A 6,586-nucleotide genomic window follows, 5' to 3' on the forward strand; every position below is an offset into this window, starting at 1 on the left:
ATTTTGGGAGACTGGTCCAGCACCTGCCCCATTTTGCTGTGAGTTTATCGAACCTTTTGGTCTTCTCCAGCAGCAAAAGGAGGTAACCACTCCAAGCCCAGGTTTGGAGCAGCCTGGTCCAGTGGGAGGTGTCCCTGCCCACGGCAAGGGGGTGGAATGGGATGAGCTTTAAGGTCCCTTCCAACCCAAACCAAAGGATTTTGCAATCTCTATAATTTGATCAATCATCTCCCATTCACCGGCCTCACCACCCTCAGGATTTGCTGACCCTGGCTCATAAAGTCCCAAGAGCCTTCCCTTCTCCAGGCTGACCAATCCTGAGCTGCCATCTCACCTTGTAAAGCAGCTGCCCCATCCCAGCGGTCATTTAATTGTTCTTTCTTCTTCTCCAACACCACCACGCTCCCCTTGAAGATCAGGGCTGCAGAGTTATCGAAACGAGGATGCATCAGGGTTTCCTGCAGCAGCAAAGTGATGCCTTGAGCAGCAAAGTGATGCCTTGAGCATTGGATGTGTGCAGGGAAGGCTGAGAAATAACAATTCCTTGTCTCTTTTTAGCTGCCACCTTGAACACTCCTTGGCCACACGCTGAGCCAGTGATTTCTGGGGGCAGTCCAAGATCTCAGCTCGTGGTGCGAGTCCCAGCCTTGGCATAGCATGAGAATTGTTCAAATCTTTTTTTTCTCCAGATGCTTTACTTCATGTATTCCTACACCAAAGCTTATTTGAAATTTCTTCTCAGCTTTTCCATTTTTTTAAGTGCCTTTTGGAGTTTCTTGCCCTCAGTGTGGCACTTGATGCCCTACAGAAGATCTCTCCAGAAATGGAGATATGAGGCTGCTCTTGCTCCTGCAGGTTGTGGATGAGGATGTTGAAAAACCCTGGACTCATTTCCATCCCAAGAAATGACAGTTGAAACCTCTCACTTTCTGTCTTTTTCACCAGTTTTCAAAAAACAAAAGGACCTTTACTCCACTCATGTGACAACATCTTTTCTTTAATTCTATTATGAGGGGCTTTAAAAAAAAAAAAGAAAGTAAAATCCTGTGGTTTGCCCACCTAGATCATAAAATCCATGTGCTTTATCAGAAAAAGGTTAAATTTTACTAAATTTGCTTTTGTCCAGTGCCCTGAGCATCACAAGGGTTAAATTGTTCGTGCAGGAAAGCAGTAGCCAATAATGGCTAGAGAAAGGCCTGGTGGGAGAATAAAAATATTTCTTTTCCCAAAATGTTGAAACTGCCAAGTCAAGTTGTTAATAGAGGTTGTTCCTCCAACACAACAGCAGTGAGGACAACTTGGCTTGGGCTGCTTGGCTTGGCTCAGCTTGCTCAGTGCACACAGAGCACAGACCTTGGTCGTAAAACCTGCTCTTAAATAACTCTCAAAATAAGCCCTTTTTCACCCAAAATGAAGACCTGGCAGTGCTCTGTTGTAACTCATCCAAAAGGATGAGCAAAGCTCCAAAAGCAGGGTCATGGCAGCTGCTCCATGATCTCCTCACTTGTAACACATTTCGGTGACCCACCTGTCCCATCCCTGGAAGTCGGAGTCCGGGGCCAGGCTTGAGGCAGGCTGGGATAGTGGAAGGTGTCCCTGCCTGTGGCAGGAGGTTGGAAATTAATGATCTTTAAGGCTCCTTCCAGCCCAAATCATTCTAGAATTCCAAGAAAACACCCCCCAAGGCCCCAGTCCTAATGAGTCTCACTGCTAACGAGTCGATGTCTGCCAATATCAGCACAGCCAGGATGCGCAGACACTGAGGCCATGCTGAGTCAGGCCGCGTGAAGAGACACGGCACAGCCTCACCTGGCTCCAGTTCTGGTACCCAACAAGTCCTCCTTGATGTCCAACAGCTGGGCTATGATGGATGCAGCTCCAGTGTGGGCCAGGAACAGATCCACAGGTCCTGCCTGGGTTCTGCTCCAGCGTGGGCTCTCTGTGGGTGCTTTGAGCATCCCCCAGCTTCAGCATGGGCTCCTCTGTGTCCTGCAGGTGATCCATGGGCTGCAGGGCACCGCTGCCTCTCCATGGGCTGCACCATGGAACCTCAGGGGAACCACAGCTCCAGCTCCTGCAGCAGCTCCTGCCCCTCCTCCTGCGCTGACCTGGGGCTCTGCAGGGCTGTTCCTCTCACAAATCCTCACTCCTCTCTCTGGCTGCAGCTGCACAGGGCCTTTTCCCACTTCCCAAATCTGTTTTCCCCAGAGGTGCTGCCATCACCATCTCTGATGGGTTTGGCTTTGGCCAGCGCTGGGTCAGTCCTGGAGCTGGCTGGAACTGGCTCTGCTGGACACGGGGGAGGCTTCCAGCAGCTTCTCACAGAAGCCACCCCTGTGGTCCCCCACTACCAAAACCCGGCCACCAAGCCAAATTCAAATTCCTCCAAGCATTTTTTCATTAATTCTTAGATCTTCTCGTTGCTGTGCGCTAACTCAAAGGTTAAAACTTCCTAATATTGGTGTTACCAAATATAAAATTAAACCTGATGATTACAAAATTGGTAGAAAAAAAGGCCAAGAATCCAATATGAGCACCTCTGAGAATCTGCTGCCGGATCAAGAAGATACCCGTGGGTGGATAAACTCTTGGGTGTGTGAAAAATACAGAAAATACAAATTCAGTGGGGTTTCTATGAGTCAGGGTCTTACTTGCAGCGTGGATTCCTCTCCCTGCCATGGGATAGAGTGGCTTTTGCAGCTTTGGGAGGCAGTGGTTCCCTCCCAGACAGAAAGATTCTGGGTCAGCCACGGCCGGGATTCGCAGCGGAGGATGGATGGGCTTGGCACACGACGTCGTGCTTGAGAGTGGAGTAACAACGTCTTCCCTGCTTGGATCACAGCCCTTCCACAGCCCAGGGTGGGAGAAACACGGGCCCAGGGCGGGATAAACACCGGCCCAGGGCGGGATAAACACCGGCACAGCCGCTGCTCTGCAGGAATGGGAACAGCTCAGGGCCCTTCACCCACCTCCCCACCCAACCACCCCATGATGGGAGGATGTCACCTGGACCCAGCCAGCCCTGCCTGGATCATTACTTTTATTTTTAAATGTTTTTTTTTTCTTTTTTTACTCTCCCCATCCCCCAGTTTGGAGGCAGAAGTGAGAACTCAAAGAAGGAAAAAAAAAAAAAAGGAGAAAAGAAGAATCGGGGTCAACACAAGCAGCAGTATTTCAGTCGTCCTTTGAGAGCTTGTCTATACTCACTGTGGGTGTTCTCCTTGCAAACACTGAGCAGGAGATGTTTTCCCTTAGTAGGGCAGGATCCCGTGCTCGGCCCTCCTCGCCTGGCCATAAAAGGGCAGCGTTTTCTGCAGGACCCCCGGATCCTCCGAAAGCTGGCAGCATTTTGGGAAGGGGCCTGCCCCGGCACTGCTTGCTTTGGACCTCACAACCCTAGTGTTAGTGTTATTTTGGCTCCTTCTTTTCTTGTGCCTTTTGTTTTGTCTCTCTCCTCCTCCTGCTCCTCTCAGGAGGTTAGAGGGAGAGAGGCCAGAGAGCCTCCAGGAATGTTCCTGCTTCCCCTATTTTTTTATTCTTTCCCTCCCTTGGCCTGAGTTGATCCCTTCTTTTCCATGATCCTTCTTAGAAAATCAGCTGCTGAGTGAAAACCACTGGCCAAGCCCAGGATACGGCCCTAAAGGGCTGACCACGTCCCCAGCCTCCATCCTGTGTCCCGAGGGAATCTGGGGGACTCTTCCCTCCTGCTCTGCCCAGGAAGGGTGGACACCACAGAACCTCCTCTCACCATCTCCTGGAGCACCTCTCCATGGGAATTCCAGCCTGCAGGAGATGCTCAGCAGAGCACAGCTGTAAAAGCAGGGAATCCCAGGCAGGCAGAGCCATGGTTCCACCTTGGAATTCGTCATCCCAGGTCCACTTGGCTCTTCACGGAATCATTTAGGTTGGAAAAGACCCTCAAGACCATCAAGTCCAACCATGAACTGCCAAGCACTGCCACATCCTCCACCAAACTCTGTCCCTGGGTGCCCCATCTACACGAACACCTCCAGGTTCTTCCACAGTTCCTCACAAACCCAGAGCTCTCTGAGCTCTCACAGGGTCTCAGCTTTCTTCTTGTCCCTTGTCCTTGACAACACTTCCTTCAGAGAAGTCTGAAACTATGGAAATGCAAATGGAATTATCAGTTGTCAGTTAAACCAAAGAAATAGGAACCTCTCCTGGTTTCCCTAAATATTTTCCTCTGGGTTGTTGTGGCTGATCTTTCATTAAAGACCCCTCTGTGACCTTGTGGTTTCCATCTCATGGTCTGAGGACAGAAAGGAAGAGGTAAAGCTACAGGAAATGTCCCTTTTGTGGCCATCACACTGCTGGAAAGTCCCAGGAAGGAGACCCAACACTTCTCCTGTGACAACAACTCCTCTCCATGTGCTCCTTGTTGCCAGCTTCTCCAGAACTTTGCCTTCCTGGAGAACCTGTTCCCTAACAGCAACTGAACTCAGCTCTGGACTCTCAGATCCCTCTGTGGACCCTGTTAACCTTTTCTTCATCATTTTTCACAGTCACTGATGCTGTGCAAGGTATGCCAGAGCCATTTCCCAGCCCACAGCCTTCCAGGAAGGTTCCAGAACTTCCAGAACTTGGTATGAAGGCACCAAGAGCTTGGAGTTACCCTCAGTCAGAAATTCCAGCAGCTGAAGAAGCTCCAAGGAGGAGTCAGTCGCCCACATGCCCCATTAACCAACACAACAAAGGCCCCCAAACCAGGCTGGGTGGGATCTCACCAAACTGGCTGGGGTGGGATTTGCAGGGAGCTTCAGGAAGTTGCTTCAGCAAAACCCCACATAGCCCCTGGGTTGTTGTGGCCAAGAAACCACTTGTGTTTTGTCTCTCAGGAACATTGCTGTGGTCACTGTGCTCAAATTAAGGCTTTCACCCAAGTGTATCATCGCTTGTGCCCCTCCCGAGGTTTTTCTTCTTGTCCTGGTGGTCACTGCAGGAACAGCTTCTCCCTCATCAGGAAGGAAAACTGCTCCTGGCAAAAACCAGATCTCCATGTGAGAGGTGGGCTCAGCTTCTTCCCAAAAGCCAGGACCTCTTGGCGACCCCCTCAGAGTGGCATCAGGGCTTTGAGCACCCCTGCAGACCTTCATTTCACAGCCATGAGTTCTGGAGCTCCCTGGTCCCCGGTGCCACATCTACAAGAAGGCCACAGGGATTTGGGCCCTGGAGCAGAGCTGAAATCCCTGTCTCCCACCTGCAGCCTCATCTCAGCCTCACCCCCAACACTGGCTGCATTTCCAGGAGCTTATGCAGCTTTTCAGAAAAGTTTCCAGGGTAGGAGAGATGTCAGACAGGCCAAACACTCATCTCACAAAAAGCTTTCTGACAGGGACGATGTTCTGGTGGCACTGGCCAGGAATTCTTTCCTGTAGAGCAGTGCAGGGTTGAGAGCAAGAAAGAACACTAAAAAAATAAAATAGAAATAATAAAAAACCAATGAAAAAAAGCTCTGAAATGAAATGAAGGCAGGACGTGGCCACGGGGACGTTACGCAAAGAGCTGCTCACATCTGGAAGAAGTTACCGCGCACGGCAACCGGGGCTGAGTCTAAACAAGTGCAAGACGTTAGCACATGGATGTCTGTGGCTGGGAGGGGCTGGGGGAGCCAGAGGGGCTGGGATGAAAACCCCCGGGGTTCTGGGGGTGCCCCCAGTGCCCTTCAGAGCTGGTGTGCTGCTCTGCTTTTAGCGTGGTGGAAGGGGGTGCCCCTGACGTTCTGGGTGGTGTTTGCAGGAGGGTTGAGGGCAGGAATGGGTCTTGGGGGTGGTCACCATCCCAGTGAGCCTCTTCGAGCACCTCCTGGGGCTTTTCCTGCCGAGGGACAGAGCCTGTCCCGGTGCTGGAGGTGTGGGACTCTGCACAGAGCCTCCACGGACAGCTGGAGCTGCCCCAGCTTTGCCCCCTCGGTGCCCAGGGTGAGGATTTTGGGGTAGCCAGCTCCTGGATGAGGCTGGGGGTGTTGGGATGATAAAATCCCCCCTCGCTCAGCATCAGGGAGAGCCAAGCAGAGCTGGGGGTGAAATAATGAAGCTTTGCTTTATTTTGGAGGGTGCTGGAGGCTGGCTGTGTCCCACAGGCCCTATCCCCGGCCTTGAGGGGGTTTGGGGGACCCCTCTCCTGAAAGGAAATGTTCCTTAAACACCATCCCAGTGGGGGATCCCCATTTCCTCTGAACAGTTGGGAGAAACATGCCCAAACCCCGCTTTTGTGAGGATTTATATTGCCTCTTGATGCCCCAAATTGGGGTTTTAAGCTCCAAAAAACCTTGAGGCCTTATTGTTGGGTTTTGGGAGGGGGTGAGGGGTTGTGTGCCTCAGTTTCCCCCTCCACAACAAGATCCAGAGGGTGCTCCCAATAACCAAATGTATCTTAAACACTTTCCCAGTGGAGGATCCTCATTCCCTCCAAACAGCAGGAGAACACCCCAAAATCCCGTTTTTAAATAAACCAACCTTATTCTACTACAACCCAAACTGAGGTTTTTATGCCCCAAAAAGCCATGGTGTCTTTTTACTGGGTTTGTGGAGGGGGTGAGGGATGTGTGCCTCAGTTTCCCCTGCCA

Source organism: Pseudopodoces humilis, chromosome 1, assembly GCF_049639895.1.
Source record: "Pseudopodoces humilis isolate 2021_Gansu_Grassland_sample_001 chromosome 1, ASM4963989v1, whole genome shotgun sequence".
NCBI lineage: Eukaryota > Metazoa > Chordata > Aves > Passeriformes > Paridae > Pseudopodoces > Pseudopodoces humilis.